This window comes from Oryctolagus cuniculus, chromosome 21 (assembly GCF_051225735.1).
Source record: "Oryctolagus cuniculus isolate XC-2025 breed Fujian yellow rabbit chromosome 21, ASM5122573v1, whole genome shotgun sequence".
Classification (NCBI taxonomy): domain Eukaryota; kingdom Metazoa; phylum Chordata; class Mammalia; order Lagomorpha; family Leporidae; genus Oryctolagus; species Oryctolagus cuniculus.
The window spans coordinates 33,148,341-33,165,001 of record NC_142887.1 but is presented as its reverse complement, the minus strand read 5'-3'; the positions used below and the strand labels follow the sequence as shown (position 1 = coordinate 33,165,001).

General features: G+C 43.4%; 1 long non-coding RNA gene across 3 annotated transcripts in view; it reads right to left on the bottom strand.

Annotated features, from left to right (window-relative positions):
• Nucleotides 1-16,661, bottom strand: part of LOC103351725 (uncharacterized) — a 72,619-nt gene that overhangs the window by 28,986 nt on the left and 26,972 nt on the right. Inside the window, exon 4 of one of the 3 annotated variants that reach the window (XR_016227388.1) lies at nt 4,213-4,379. The exons of 1 other annotated variant lie outside the window; for it this stretch is intronic. This is a non-coding gene — a long non-coding RNA (uncharacterized LOC103351725). Of the gene's footprint in view, nt 1-4,212; nt 4,406-16,661 lie in introns of those variants that run through there. One more of the 3 variants, XR_016227386.1, reaches the window with a different exon arrangement.

Here is a 16,661-nt window from a genome sequence, read left to right as displayed (position 1 = left end):
CCGCGTGGGAGACCTGGAAGAAGCTCCTGGCTCCTGGCTTCAGATTGGCGCAGCTCCAGCCGTTGCAGCCAACTAGGGAATGAACCAGCGGATGGAAGATCTCTCTGCCTCTCCTGCTCTCTCTGTGTAACTCTGACTTTCAAATGAATGAATGAATGAATAGCCCGTGTTGTGGTGTAGCAGGTAAAACTGCTGCCTTCAGTGCCAGCATCACATACGGGTACCTGTTCAAGCTCCGGCTGCTCCATTTCCAATCCAGCTCTCTGCTATGGCCTGGGAAAGCAGTAGAAGATGCCCCAAGTCCTTGAGCCCCTGCACCCACGTGGGATACCCGGAAGCAGCTACTGGCTCCTGGCTTCAGATCAGTGCAGCTCCGCCCATTGTGGCTAAATGGGGAGTGAACCAGTGAATGGAAGACCTCTCTCTCTCTGCCTCTCCTCTCCCTGTGTAACTCTGACTTTCAAATAAAATTAAATAAATCTTTAAAAAATAAATATTTTTTTAAAAAATGGAAGAAGCAGCAGCTGAGACTAGGAGGAGCAGAGCCAGGATTCAAACACAGGTGCTCCAATATGGGATGTAGGCATCTTAAGTCATATATAATTTTTTTTTGCCAGGCAGAGTTAGACAGTGAGAGAAAGAGAGTTATAGACAGTGAGAGAGAGACAGAGAGAAAGGTCTTCCTTCCGTTGGTTCACTCCCCTAATGGCCAGCGCTGCGCTGATCCAAAGCCAGGAGCCGGGTGCTTCCTCCCGGTCCCCCATGCAGGTGTAGGGGCCCAAGCACTTGGGCCATCCTCCACTGCCCTCCTGGGCCACAGCAGAGAGCTGGACTGGAAGAGGAGCAACCGGGACAGAACCAGTGCTCCACTTGGGACTAGAACCTGGAGTGCTGGCGCTGCAGGCAGAGGATTAGCCTAGTGAGCCATGGCGCTGGCCTAGTCATATATAATTGACAGTGGGTTTTTTCTCTTCGTTACCTTTTCACATTATTCCTTGTCAGTATATACAATTGCAACTGAATTTTGATTTTGCATCATGCAAATTTGCTGAATTTACTTTTTAAAAAGACATTTATTTGAAGAAGTTGCACAGAGAGAAAAAGAAAGGTAGAGAGAGAGGTCTTCTAACCGTTGGTTCACTCCTCAATTACCTGCAATGCCTGGAGCTGCACTGATCCAAAGCCAGGAGCCAGAAGCTGCTTCTGGGCCTTCCATGTGGGTGCCAGGCCATAGCAGAGAGCTGGATCAGAAGTAGAGCAGCCAGGATTTGAACTAGTGCCCATATGAGATGCTGGCACTGCAGGCGGTGGCTTTACCTGCTATGCCACAGTGCTGGCCCCTGCTGAATTTATGTATCAGGGCTAACAGTATCTTTTGAACTCTTCAGAGTTTTCAAGACATCATTTTTGTTCTTCCTGATTTTATTTCTTGCTTCATTGCTCTGCATAGGACCGTAATTGCTTTGTTAAATAGAAATGGTGAAAGGAAACATCTTCTGTTGTCCCAGCGCAGTGGAAAAGTGTTCATACCCTCAGCACTGAGAACGATGTTAGCTCTTGGCTTTTCAGATATGGCATTTATTATGTTGAAGTAATTCATTTTATTCCTAGTTTGTGGAGTCTTTTCACCATGAAGTAGCATGGAAATTTGTAAAATGCTTTTTCCACATCACTTAGGATCACGTGAGGTTTTTCTCCTTCATTCTGTTAATGTTTATAACATTAGCTATTTTTCATGTGTTGAACCATCTTTGCATTCCAGGAGTAAATACTACTTGGTCAGATGTATAACTCTTCAAATGTGCCGTGGAATTCTGATTGTATTTCGTTGAGAATTTTTATAGCATTTTTCTCAAGGGATATTTATCTGCAATTTTCTTTTAATTTCATCATCTGACTTTGATTTGTTTCACAGAATGAATTTCAAAGTGTTTCTTTCTATTCAGTATTCGAAAGTGTATGTTGAGGATTGGTGTTAATTCTTTTTCAAATGTTTGATAGAATTCACCTACATCTTAGGGTTTTTTAAAAGATTTATTTATTTGAAAGGCAGAGTTATTGGGTGGGGTTGCAGTGGGGAGAACTCCCATGTACTGGTTCACTCCCCAAATGGCCATAGCCACTGGGGCTGGGCCAGATCAAAGCCAGGAGACAGGAACTCCATCTGAGTCTCGCATGTGGGTGGCAAGGGCCCAAATCTTTGGGCCATCTTCCACTGCTTTCCCAGGCATATTAGCAGGAAGCTGGACCAGAAGTGGAGCAGCTGGAACTCAAACCCATGTCCATGTGGGATTCCTTGTACCAGGGTTCCAAAATGGGATGCTGGCATTTGCAGGCAGCAGCATGACCTGCTATGTCACAAGACTGCCCCTGTTCAAATATTTTATTTTAGTCCTATTTTAGTTGCATTTTTTTTAGTATTTAGTTATATAGTTTAGTATTTAATTATTTAGTTGTATTTTAGTTATATTTTAGTCCTATTAGTTTGTATGTTTCTAGTAATTCATCTAATTTATTAGCTTGTGGTTGTTCATAGTATTCCCTTAGGTAGAATCCTTTTTATTTTTGTGGCATTGTTTAAAAAATTACCCCCCCCCCTTTTTAAAAAAGATTTACTGATGTATTTATTTGAATCTTCTATCCATGGTTCAGGCCCAAATACCTACAGTATTTGAGGCTGGGCCAGGCTGAAGCTGGAAGCTCAGAATTCAATCCGGATCTCTCACATAGATGGCAGGGACCCAAGTACTTGAGTCATCCTCTGATGCCTTACAGGGTGAGCATTTCAGGAACCTGGATCGGAAGTGGAGGAGCCAAGACTCTCCCGAGTCACTCCAATGTGACATGCAGCCTTCCCAAGCAGCAACGTAACCACTACAGCACAAGGCCCACTCCAACATAAAACTTTTTAGATGTATTAAGACTTATCTTAAGGCCTAACCTGTGGCCTATCTAAGGGAATGTTCCATATCTACGTGAGAAAAGTCTCCAGCTGTTTTTTGGTGGAATGATCTGCATATGTTCATTAGGTCCAGTTGGTCTGTGGTGGTGTTGAGGTCCTCTCTTTTCTGATTATCTGTCCAGTTGTTCTCTCCGCCACTAAAAGTAGGATATTACAGTCTCCTACTATTTCTCCCTTTAGTTGTGACCATGTTTGCCTCATATAATCTGGCACTCTGATGTTTGGAGCATGTATCTTTATAACTGTTGTCGTCTTGGTGCATTATTTGTGTCATCATTGTGTAATGTCCATGTTTGTCTTTTAACAGTTTTTTAAAGAATTTTTAAAATTTATTTTATTTATTTGAAAGACAGTGGTACAGACAGAGCTCTTCCATCTGCTGGTTCACTCCCCAAATGGCCGCAATGGCTGGAACTGAGCTGAGTCCAGCCACTCGGAAGCCAGGAGCCAGGAGCTTCTTCTGGGTCTCCCAAATGGATGCAGGGGTCCAAGCACTTGGGCCATCCTCTACTGCTTTCCTAGCTGCATTAGCAGGGAGCTGGATGGGGCTTGAACTGGTGCCCATATGAGAAGCCAGTGTTGCAGGCTGGGGCTTTAATCTGCTGCACTACAGCGCCAGCCCCAACATTTTTTAAAGATATATTTATTTATTTGAAAGTCAAAGTTACAGAGAGTGAGAGAGAGGTCTTCCATCTGCTGATTTACTCCCCAGATGGCTACAATGGCCAGGCCTGGGACAGGCTGAGCCAGGAGCTTCATCCAGGTCTCCCACGTGGGTGCAGGGGCCCAAGCACTTGGACCATCCTCCTCTGCTTTCCCAAGCACATGCAGGCACATCCTAGGCAGGGCGTCCTAGAACCAATCCCCCGCAGATACCAAGGGGTGACTATAATGAGATCCTGTTCTTTATTCTGTAAATCTCTATCTTTTGATTAAGGAGCTTAATCTATTCACATTTAACTTATGTACTGATAGGTAAGAATTTAGTATTGCCATTTTATGTTTGTTTTCTGTATGTTTTATAGCTTTTTTCTTTTTGGGGGTGATCTGTTTCCTCGTTCACTCTTCTGTTGCATTTGATTCCCCCTTAGGGGCATGGTTTGATTACTTTCTTATTTCCTTTTGTGTGTATTCCATAGATATTTTCTTTATGGTTACTATGGGGATTACATAAAATATAATGAAGTCATAATAGTATTTTAAGTTAACAAGTTTCTTTTTGAAAATATTTATTTTTATTATTTGAAAAGCAGAGTTGGATGGAGGAAGGAACAGAGAAGTCTTACATCCACTGGTTCACTTCTCCAAATGGCCTCAACAGTTGGAGCTTCTGGGCCGATCTGAAGCCAGGAGCATCTTCCAGGTCTTCCAGGCAGGTGCAGGGGCCCAGGTATTTGGGCTGTCTTTTGCTGCTTTCCTATGGACATTAGCAGGGAACTGGATCTGTGATGGAGCAGCAAGGACTCAAAATGGTGCCCATGTGGGATGCTGGCACTGTAGGAAGTAGCTTTATTCACTATGCCACAGTGCCAGCCCCAAACTTGATAACAGTTTTATTTCATTTGTACCCAAGAACTCTGTAGTTTTTCTTTAAAAAAAAAAAAAGATTTATTTATTTATTTGGAAGTCAGAGTTACACAGAGAGAGGAGAGGCAGAGAGAGAGAGAGAGAGAGAGAGAGAGAGAGAGAGGTCTTCCACCCAATGGTCTACTCCCCAGTTGGCTGCAACAGCCAGAACTGTGCCAATGCGAAGCCAGGAGCCAGTAGCCTCCTCCATTCTCCCACATGGATGCAGGGGCCCAAGGACTTGGGCCATCTTCCACTGCTTTCCCAGGCCATAGCAGAGAGCTGGATCAGAAGTGGAGCAGCCAGGATATGAACTGGCACCCATATGGGATGCCAGCACTCTAGCCAGGGTGTCAACGCGCTGTGCCACAGTGCCAACCCCTGCAGTTTCTTTTTTTTCTTTTCTTTTGACAGGCAGAATGGACAGTGAGAGAGAGAGAGACAGAGAGAAAGGTCTTCCTTTTTGCCATTGGTTCACCCTCCAATGGCTGCCACGGCCGGTGTGCTACGGCCGGCGCATCACGCTGATCTGAAGCCAGGAGCCAGGTGCTTTTCCTGGTCTCCTATGTGGGTGCAGGGCCCAAGCACTTGGGCCATCCTCCACTGCACTCCTGGGCCTCAGCAGAGAGCTGGCCTGGAAGAGGGGCAACTGGGACAGAATCCGGTGCCCTGACCGGGACTAGAACCCGGTGTGCCGGTGCTGCAAGGCGGAGGATTAGCCTATTGAGCCACGGCACTGGGCTCCCTGCAGTTTCTTTATCACTCTGCTCCACCCACTTCATGTTGTTGATGTCACAAATTCTATTTTTATTTATCATATGCCCATTCTTTTATCCTTTTGTCTTTTAAATCCTGTAAAATAGTTAAAAGTGGAGTTACCAACCAAAATTACAGTAATTAAAGTTTTTGTGTTTGACTATATATTAACATTCATCTGAGACCTTTATGTGTTACTTCATAGCATTCTTTCATTTCTACTTGGAGGACTCTCTTTAATATTTTTTATGGGGTAGGTCTGGCAGGAAATAGCTTCCTTTCTGCCTGGTTTTTGAAGGACACTTTGCGAATGTATCTTCTGTGGGCACTTCATCTTCCTGTCACCCACGCCTGCAGTGTTATGCTGAGAAATCCACAGAAGCTCTTATTGAGGATCCCTCTTCTGTGATGACTTCCTTTTTCTCTTGCTTTCTTTTTCTTTTTTTAAGGTTTATTTATTTATTTGAAAGGCGGAGTTGGGGCCCGTGCTGTGATATAATGGATAAAGCCACCACTTGCCGTGCAAGCATTCCATGTGGGTGCCAGTTCAAGACTCAGCTGCTCCACTTCCGATCCAGCTCTCTGCTATGGCCTGGGGAAGCAGTAGAAGATGGCCCAAGTCCTTGGGCCCCTGCATCCGCTTGGGAGACCTGGAAGAAGCTCCTGGCTCCTGGCTCCGGATCAGTGCAGCACCAGCCGCTGTAGCCAGTTGCAGAGTGAACCAGCGGATGGAAGTCCTGTCTCTCTCTCTGCCTCTCCTCTCTCTGTGTAACTCTGATTTTCAAGTAAATAAATACATCATTAAAAAGAAAGAAAGAAAGGGAGGGAGGGAGGGAGGGAGGGAGGGAGGGAGGGAGGAAGGAAGGATGGATTACAGAGAGAGAGATGTTCTATCTGCTGTTTCACTCCCCAAATGCCCTCAATGACTAGGGCTGGGCTAGGTACAAGCCCACATGGGAGACCTGAAAGAAGCTCCTGGCTTCGTATCGGTGCAGCCCTGGCTGTTGTGGCCATCTGGGGAGTGAACCAGCAGATGGAAGACCTCTCTCTCTCTCTCTCTCTCTCTCTCTCTCTCTGCTTCTGTGTGTAACTCTGACTTTGAAATAAATAAATCTAAAAAAGAGAGAGAGATCTTCCATCTGCTGGTTCACTCCCTAAATGGCCACAATGGCCAGCACTGTGCCAGGCCGAAGCCAGGAGCTTCATCCAGGTCTCCCACATGGATGACAGGGGCCCAAACATTTGGACCATCCTCTGCTGCTTCATCAGCAGGGAGCTGGATTGGAAGTGGAGCAGCTGGATCATGAACCAGCCAGCGCCCATGTGGGATGCCGGTGCCCACTATGCCACAATGCAGGCCTCCTAAGACATTTGTTGTACCATCTTTGTTACCCAAGTCCCAGGTATGTGTTTCTTTAGGGTCAATTTCTAGAAAATTATTTTGTTCCTTTAAATGGGCCATGTTACGCTGTTTCCTTGCTTACATGTGATCTTTTTGTTGAATCTTAGTCACTTTAATAAAATAAAAGAAAAAGTCACCTCTGCTGGTCTTTATGGGCCAGCTCCATACAGGTGAAGATCTCTGATCAGTGGTGCATGAAGACTAAGGACATTTCAGGCCTTTTTCTGCAGATATATTTCTCATGCCTAGGCACCTCCTTTTTTTTTTTTTTTTCCCTTTTCCAATTTCCCATATATATGGCTGCTTTTAACTGTCTGTATTTCCCTTCTTGTCCGGATCTTAGATGTTCTGTTGGTATCTTCAGATATCCCACGTGTACTCTCTTGCCCTCAAGGCACCCGTGAGTCTGCATCTCTGCTGCAGCTCTCACACGCCTGGGGGCCTGCCACACCTTCAGCAGCCTGCGTCCTGATGTCCCATTTATGCTGCCATTCCTGTCAGCATTGGCAGTTAGGCAAGCCAGAAGCCAGTGCCTTGGGCAGTCATCTAGGAAGCCAGGAAGTTATAAGCACATTCCACATGTTCCTTCTGTCCTGAGAGTGGAAGCAGGAGTAGAATTGGCTTGCTTCCAGCCATGCCACCCTGTGCAGGAAGATGGGGGTAAGACAAGCCAAATATTGTGAAATTTCCTATCATTTTGGATCTTGATTAGGAATTTTGTTGTACAGCTTCCTAATTAGTATCTGTTGATCTGTGCCTTTTAATATAAACTTATCAAAATGCCTGGGTTTCAGTCTAACATCTTAATCTGTCTTCTTCCTGCTTTCTTTTGAATGAATTCAACAGTTTCCATGATTCTGTTGTATCCTTTTACTAGTTTATTAGCTATAATTCTTTTGTTAGTTTGAGGACTGTATGTGTGTGTGTGTGTGTGTGTGTTTTAAAGATTTTATTATTTGAGAGGTAGAGTTATAGATAATGAGAGGGAGAGATAAAGAGAGGGGTCTTCCATCCACTGGGTCACTCCACAAATGGCTGCAACAGCCAGAGCTGGGCCATTCCAAAACCAGGAGCCAGGAGCTTCTTCTGGGTCTCCCACATGGGTGCAGGGGCCCAAGGACACGGGCCATCTTCTGCTTTCCCAGGCCATAGCAGAGGGCTGGATTGGAAGAGGAACAGCTGGGACTAGAACTAGTACCCATATGGGATGCCAGCACTGCAGGTGGAGGATTAACCTACTGTGCCACAGTGCTGTGAGTTTTGTTTTGGTGATTGTTTTAGGGCATAACATGTTAAAGGCATAACATATGCCTTTAATTCACCACAGTCTCCTTCAGGTGATGGGATACCACTTTACTTGCCTGCGAAGAACCTTTTGATGGTGTATTTCAGCATCCTCTTTCCTGGCTTTTCTGATACTTTATCTCTACACATGCTACACATCAGAAATTATATTTTCATTCTTTTGCTTAATGAAGGAATTTTTTGGCACATTGGTATTCAGATTCTTTAGCAGTTTTGGTATGCTTTACTCTTTGGTAACATTTATTTAATGAACATAAATTTCCAAAGTACAGCTTATGGATTACAATGGATTCCCCTCCCATAACTTCCCTCCCTCCCACAACCCCCCCTTTCCTTCTCCCTCCCCCCTTCCATTCACATCAAGATTCATTTTCAATTCTCTTTATATACAGAAGATCAGTTTAGCATATATTAAGTAAAGATTTCAACAGTTTGCACCCACACAGAAACATAAAGTGAAAAATACTGTTTGAGTACTAGTTATAGCCTTAAATCACAATGAACAGCACATTAAGGACAGAGATCCTACATGAGGAGTAAGTGCACAGTGACTCCTGTTGTTGACTTAACAAATTGACACTCTTGTTTATGGCATCAGTAATCTCCCTAGGCTCTTGTCATGAGTCACCAAGGCTATGGAAGCCTTTTGAGTTCACCAACTCTGATCATATTTAGACAAGGTCATAGTCAAAGTGGAAGTTCTCTCCTCCCTTCAGAGAAAGATACATCCTTCTTTGATGACCTGTTCTTTCCACTGGGATCTCACTCTGGAGATCTTTCATGTAGGTTTTTTTTTTTTTTTTGCCAAAGTGTTTGTTTTCCATGCCTGTAATACTCTCATGGGCTTTTCAGCCAGATCCACGTGCCTTAAGGGCTGATTCTGAGGCCAGAGTGCTGTTTAGGACATCCGCCATTCTATGAGTCTTCTGTGTATCTCGCTTCCCATGTTGGATCGTTCTCTCCCTTTTTTATTCTATCGGTTAGTATTAGCAGGTACTAGTCTTGTTTATGTGCTCCCTTTGGCTCTTAGTCCTATCATTATGATCAATTGTGAATGGAAATTGATCACCGGGACTAGTGAGATGGCATTGGTACATGCCACCTTGATGGGATTGAATTGGAATCCCCTGGTATGTTTCTAACTCTACCATTTGAGGTAAGTCTGCTTGATCATGTCCCGAAATGCACATCTCTTCCCTCTCTTATTCCCACTCTTATATTTAACAGTGATCACTTTTCAGTTAAGTTTCAACACTTGAGAATAACTGTGTATTGATTACAGTATTCAACCAAAAGTATTAAGTAGAACAAATAAACAAAAAAAATACCAAGAGGGATAACGTATTAAGTTGTTCATCAATAGTCAGGGCAAGGGCTGATCAAGTCACCGTTTCTCATAGTGTTCATTTCACTTCAACAGGTTTCCTTTTTGGTGTTCAGTCAGTTGTCACCGATCAGGGAGAATATATGATATTTGTCCCTTTGGGACTGGCTTATTTCACTCAGCATGATGTGTTCCAGATTCCTCCATTTTGTTGCAAATGACTGGATTTCATTGTTGTTTTTTTTTTTTTTACTGCAGTATAGTATTCTATAGAGTACATATCACATAATTTCTTTATCCAGTCTACCGTTGATGGACATTTAGGTTGGTTCCAGGTCTTGGCTATTGTGAATTGTGCTGCAAGAAACATTAGGGTGCAGACCGCTTTTTTGTTTGCCAATTTAAATTCCTTTGGGTAAATTCCAAGGAGTGGGATGGCTGGGTTGAATGGCAGGGTTATATTCAGGTTTCTGAGGAATCTCCAGACTGACTTCCATAGTGGCTTGACCAGTTTGCATTCCCACCAACAGTGGGTTAGTGTCCCTTTTTCCCCACATCCTTGCCAGCATCTGTTGTTGGTAGATTTCTGTGTGTGAGCCATTCTAACCGGGGTGAGGTGAAACCTCATTGTGGTTTTGATTTGCATTTCCCTGATTGCTAGTGATCTTGAACATTTTTTCATGTGCCTGTTGGCCATTTGGATTTCCTCTTTTGAAAAATGTCTATTGAGGTCCTTGGCCCATCTCTTAAGTGGGTTGTTTGTTTTGTTGTTGTGGAGTTTCTTGATCTCTTTGTAGATTCTGGTTATTAATCCTTTATCTGTTGCATAGTTTGCAAATATTTTTTCCCATTGTGTCGGTTGTCTCTTCACTCTCCTGTTTCTTTTGCAGTACAGAAACTTCTCAATTTTTTTAGTTAGTTGGGCCAATGGGGTGTCAATTTTGTTTATTTTTTCAAGAAACCAGCTCCTCGTTTGGCTGATTTTTTGGAATGTTTTTTATTCAATCCTATTGATTTCTTCTCTGATTTTAATTATTTCTCTTCTCCTACTAGATTTGAGTCTGGTTTGCTGCAGATTTTCTAGGTCCTTGAGATGCATTGAAAGCTCATCTATTTGGTGCCTTTCCAATTTCTTGATGTAGGCACCTATTGCTATAAACTTTCCTCTCAACACTGCTTTTGCTGTATCCCATAAGTTTTGGTATATTGTGCTGTTATCCTCATTTACTTCCAGAAACTTTTTGATTTCTCTTTTGATTTCTTCTATGACCCATTGTTCATTCAGGAGCATGTTGTTCAATCTCCATGCGTTTGCATATGCTCTAGGGATTCCTGAGTTGCTAATTTCCAACTTCATTCCTTTATGGTCTGAGACGCTGCATGGTATGATTCTAAATCTTTTAAATTTGCTGAGACTTGCTTTATGGTCTAGTATGTGGTCAATCCTAGAGAAGGTTCCATGTACTGCTGAGAAGAATATAAATGCTTTATGTGTAGGATGAAAAGTTCTGTAGATATCTGTTAGATCCATTTGGGCTATAGTGTCATTTAAATCTACTGTCCCCTTGTTGATCTTCTGTCTTGTTGATCTATTTCTGAGAGTGGAGTATTGAAGTCCCCCAGTACTATTGTATTGGGGTCTAAGTCTCCCTTTAAGTCCCTTAGCAAATCTTTTAAATAAACCAGTGCCCTGTAACTAGGTGCATATACATTAATAATCATTATATCTTCCTGTTGAATCGATCCCTTAATCATTATATAGTGCCCCTCTCTGTCTCTCCTAACAGTTTTTGTGGTAAAGTTTATGTTGTCCGATATTAAGATGGCTACGCCTGCTCTCTTTTCATTTCTGTTGGCATGGTGTATCTTTTTCCAGCCTTTCACTTTCAGTCTGTATGCATCTTCCTTGGAAAGATGTGTTTCTTGTAAGCAGCAAATAGATGGGTTTTGTTTCTTAACCCAATCAGCCAATCGGTGTCTTTTAACTGGACAGTGCAGGCCATTAACGTCCAATGTGACTATTGATAAGTAGTGACTTTGCCCTGCCATTTGCCAAAGATATTTTCTAATATGTGCTTTGAACTTCCTGTGATCTTTTTCTGTGAGGTTTTCTTCATTTACCTTCTTTCATATTGATGACTGTGTTTTTGTGTTTCTGTGTGTAACACATCTTTAAGCATCTTTTGCAGGGCTGGACGAGCGGCAACAAATTCTTTCAATTTCTGTTTGCTGTGAAAGGTCTTTATTTCACCTTCATTCACAAATGAGAACTTTGCAGGATATAATATTCTGGGATGGTAGTTTTTCTCTCTTAGTACCTGGGCTATATCTCGCCACTCCCTCCTACCTTGCAGGGTTTCTGATGAGAAGTCTGCTGTGAGTCTGATTGGAGATCCTCTGAGAGTAATCGGACGTTTCTCTCTTGCACATTTTAGGATCTTTTATGTTTCACTGTGGCGAGTTTAATTACAATGTGTTGTGGTGAGGATCTCTTTTGGTCATGTTTATTAGGGGTTCTATGAGCTTCCTGTACTAGGAGGTCTCTGTCCTTCTCCAAATCTGGGAAATTTTCTGCTAGCATCTCACTAAAAAGGCCTTCTAATCCTTTCTCCCTCTCCATGCCTTCAGGAACTCCTAGAACCCGAATGTTGGGTTTATTTCCCGACAATATTTTTTAGATTTCTAATTTCCTCTTCTTTTCTTTGGTTTGATTGTATGTTTTCCTGTGCTCTGTCTTCTAAGTCTGATATTCTCTCTTCTGCTTCACCCATTCTGTTTTTAAGGCTCTCTAATGTGTTTGTCATTTGATCTATTGAATTCTTCATTTCATTATGATTTCTCATCACTATCACAGTTTCATGTTCTACTAGTTGTTTCATTTCATTTTGATTCCTTAATATTTCATTTTCACGAGAGAGATTTTCTATCTTGTCCATTAAGGATTTCTGTAGTTCGAGAACTTGTTTTTGAGAACTTCTTAATGTTCTTATCAATTTTTTGAGATCCACTTGTTGCATTTCTTCTATCTCATCATCTTCATAACCTCGGTTTTTGCATTTGTTGTTTGGCATATTGGAGATATTCTTTGGTTTCTTCGGTATGGAGTTTTTTCTCGTTATACTCTGACTCTAGATTAAGTGGACTGTCTGCTTTTGATGGATCCTTAGAGGCTGTGATGGGTGTGGCCAGAGAGCTCTGTTTGGTTCTTCAGGGTTAAGGGTGTGCCAAAGGTGATTCACCCAGATTGTTCTCTTGCTCGCTCGCTCTTTTTTTTTTTTTTTTTTTTGACTCAGTTGGGAAGTAATTCCACACAGCTAAGTGGAATTGAGAGTAGTTGATGTATGAAATCTGGCCCCCTGTGGGTATTCGTCTGCTTACCGCTGGGACCACACAGAGAGTTTATGCAGCCCTCAGTGTGGTCTCAAATTTCTCTGCAGTCTCTCACCAGGTTGCCCCAGGTTACCGAGTTTGTATACTCGGTGAGTTCTCTCGCCCCCCCCCCCTCAGTTTTTCACAGTCTCAGTTGGTTAGCTCCACACTTTCATTAGGTGTTAACCTCCTGTTATTTCTCCCCACCAGAGTCAGGTTTTTCTGCTTGGCTAATGGCGGGTGCCGCTTTACATACGTAAAATGGCGCCTGCTCTTTGTCTTGCTCAGCTTTGTAAGGTGAGTGGAGAGAGAGGCTAATGTCGTGCCAGATCCCCTTATTTATTCGATTTTTTCTCTCCTCCAGTCAGCCTGGTGAACTTTCCCCAGTGGGGTTTTTGGTCTCATTCTCTTAAGGCTCTTTCTGCCTTTCCCTGCCAATGTCTCGGGTTACCGAGGTCTTTGTCTCACCTCCCCTTCCAGCGCTGGAGCGCAGACTCTGCGGCTCGGCTCCCGCAGCTCCCACGGTTCAGCTTCCATGCAGTGGGTGACCTTGCTCTCCCCGTAGGTCCTCCGTGTCACATCCACTAGATCCGGAAGAGTTTCCTCTGCAATTTTTTCCTCAGGCTACCATAACTCCACTTTTATTAAACTATCTTTTCCCGGACTATCGGTACGCACCCTCACTATTCCGCCATCTTGGCTCCGCCCCCACCAGTTACAATCTTAACAATTATCAATTATAATCTTGACATTAATCCAATTATTGGTTTTAATTATATGTAAGACATAAACAAATCACATTTTTATCATTCACCCAGGTGCAACCTTTCTACTTTCAAGCTTGAGCGATCATGCTAGGGGGTTTCTGTGCTCTGCCAAGGGTGATGTAGTGCACTGCTATTGTCCGACTATTTTAGATCGTAGTTTCAGACCAGAGTCTCAAGGTGGTGGTGGTGGTGGGGTGCTTTCCCAGAATGGAGTCTCAGGTGCTCCAAAATGGAGTCCCTACTGTCAAGGTGCTACTTCAAGACATCAGTCTTTGTCCTTTCCAGGACTTCAGCTGACTGGGGGAGGTCCACCTACATTGTGGAGGGCAACCTATTTTATTTAGTTTACTGAGCTAATGTTAATCACATCTGAAAAAAATGCCTTCAAAGAAATGTCTGGAATGTTTGATCGAATATCTAGGTACTGCAGCCCAGCCAAGTTGACCATAATATTATCCCTCATAAATTTCCGTAGATACCTAGCACTAGAAGAGGGCAGTGAGTACCAATATCTCTTTTAAGGGAACTGAAGAGAAACCCATTCTGAGTTTCCCCAGTGGGGTCTGCATGCTGGGGAGAGGCTGATGCTCCCTTTGGTGGGGTATGGCATACTCATGCTTTCTCTGTCACCCCTGAGGAGAGTTTCACCATTCCATTTCAGCACAGTTGTAGGGGCAACAGTCTACGCTCCTGGTCATTAACCACCGTCTCCCTGGTCAGCACACCTACCTATTTTAATTAAATATGCTGTATAATGTTTAAGCTAAGCTAGGCTGTCTCTTGGTCTCATTCTTCACCTATCAGCCCACCTTTTCCTCTTGAGTATTTGGAAACCTCCACTTTTCTACAGAAGGTACAGATGGAAGCCAGCAGATGAGGATTCAGGAGTCCTGCATTACAGTCCCAGCCTCAGACGTGTGACCCTTCTGGCCCAGTGTGTGTCTCTCAATCCTCCTTATCCTTGTGAGATGAGGATAAAACAGCACTCACCTTGGAGGGCTGGTGTGAGGGTCAAGCGAGATAACTTATGCAATGTTCCTAGTATAGCACCAGACACATCTAAGTGCTCAATTCGTGTCACTCATTAGTATTCTTATTCTTGTTATTGTATGTTCCTTTATAAAACAGAGAAAATTTCTATTCCTGCACCTTCCGGAATTCTTACAAACATCAGGGTTAGGCTTGACTACTCTTTGAAAACTCTACATGATACCAATATAGTACCTTCCAAGGGCACTCCAAAAAGTTGGTGGAAAATGGAATTAAAATTATGAGTTTTGTTGAAAACCCAGTTTTGAAGTTCCTGTGTAGTCTTTCATAACATGCAATTTCTTTTAATTTTTTTTTCTTTTATTTGAAAGGCAGAAAGATCTCCCATCTGCTGGTTCACTCCTCAAATGCTTACAACAGCTGGGTCTCGGCCAGGCTGAAGCCAAGAACCAGAAACCCAGTCCAGGTCTCTCATGAAGATGGCAAGGACCCAAGTACTTGAGCCATCACCTGCTGCCTCCTTAAGTGTGCATTAGCAGGAAGCTAGAATTAGGAGTGGAGCTAGGACTTGAACTAGGCATTCCAGTTTGGGTATGGATGTCACAACTATCATCTTTTTTAAAAAAAATTCGATTCTTCCTGAACTTTCTTTTTAATTAAAAAGCATTTGTTAAGAATAATTGTCCAGGGGCCGGAGCCGTGGCTCACTTGGATAATCCTCCACCTGCAACGCTGGCATCCCATATGGGTGCCAGGTTCTAGTCCCGGTTGCTCTTCCTCCAGTCCCGCTCTCTGCTGTGGCCCGGGAGGGCAGTGGAGGATGGCCCAGGTGTGAGACCAGGAAGATGCGCCTGGCTCCTGGCTTCGGATTGGTGCAGCGCTGGCTGTAGCGGCCAGTTGGGGAGTGAACCAACGGAGGGAAGACCTTTCTCTCTGTCTCACTGTCTATAACTCTACCTGTCAAATATATAAATTTTTAAAAAATAACTGTCCAGAAATATGGACTACAGTGTGACATTTCAATACGTGTACAATATGCACTGATTAAATCATGTTGATCAACATCCCTCCTCCCCCCCCCCTTTTTTAAAGATTTATTTATTTATTTGAAAGGCAGAGTTAGAGACGCAGAAGCAGAGGGAAAGGTCTTCCATCTGCTGGTTCACTCCCCAAATGGCTGCTATGGCCAGAGCTGATCTGATCTGAAGCCAGGAGCCAGGAGCTTCTTCAGGGTCTCTCATGTGGGTGCAGGGGACCAAGGATTTGGGCCATCTTTTACTGCTTTCCCTGGCAATAGCAGAGAGCTGGATCGGAAGTGGAGCAGCCAGGACTCGAACCAGCACCCAGGTGGGATGCCAGTGCTGCAGGCGGCAGCTTTACCTGCTATGCCTCAGTGCATGCCCCAACATTTCCCCTTCTTAGCCTTCCTCCTAATTAGAGGCTAGGAGGTCCTGTCTTCTACTTGTTTGTAAAATACATACTAGATTATTTTGCCCTGTACTCAAGGTACCATTGTATTATTATTAGTGGTGGTGGTGGTAGCATATTAGAAACTGATGAGATTGCTATTTAAGAGATTGATAAATACCTCTTTGCTTCTCTTTCTCTTTCTCTCCTTTTCTCTCTCTCTCTAACAGAGGGGAACTAAACACTTTGTAAAACACGTGCAGTTCACCAACTGGCCAGACCATGGCACTCCTGCCTCAGTAGAGCATTTCATAAAATACGTTCGCTAAGTGAGGAAGAGCTACCTTCCAGGACCCCTGATTGTTCACTGCAGTGCTGGTGTAGGCCACACGGGAGTGTTTCCATGTATGAGTGTTGTATTCTGTGCCATCGAAAAGAACTGCCCCGTAAGTACATGACTCAAGCAGAGAAGCTGGCATGTCTGTAAACACAGTGCTTTTAACAGCCTGGTAGTAAGGGGGGCTAGCAGGTGGCCTCCCAGAGCAACTCAAGGAATTGAAAGCACCTTAGCTTTGCATGTCTGCTTCTCACTTACCCTGCTGCAGGTTCTTGGAGGTCACGTGAAGGTTAAAGTACATCATGTAAGTAAAACGTTTAAAAGGTTTAGGACAGTGTTTGGAACATAATAGAAATACAGTAAATGTGAATTCATTTGCCTTTTCTTTCTTTCTATTGGCACACATGGATTTAAAATTTTTTTTCTAGTAGATGTTGATAAAATGTTTCTGTGTTTAATGAACAGAATATAACATG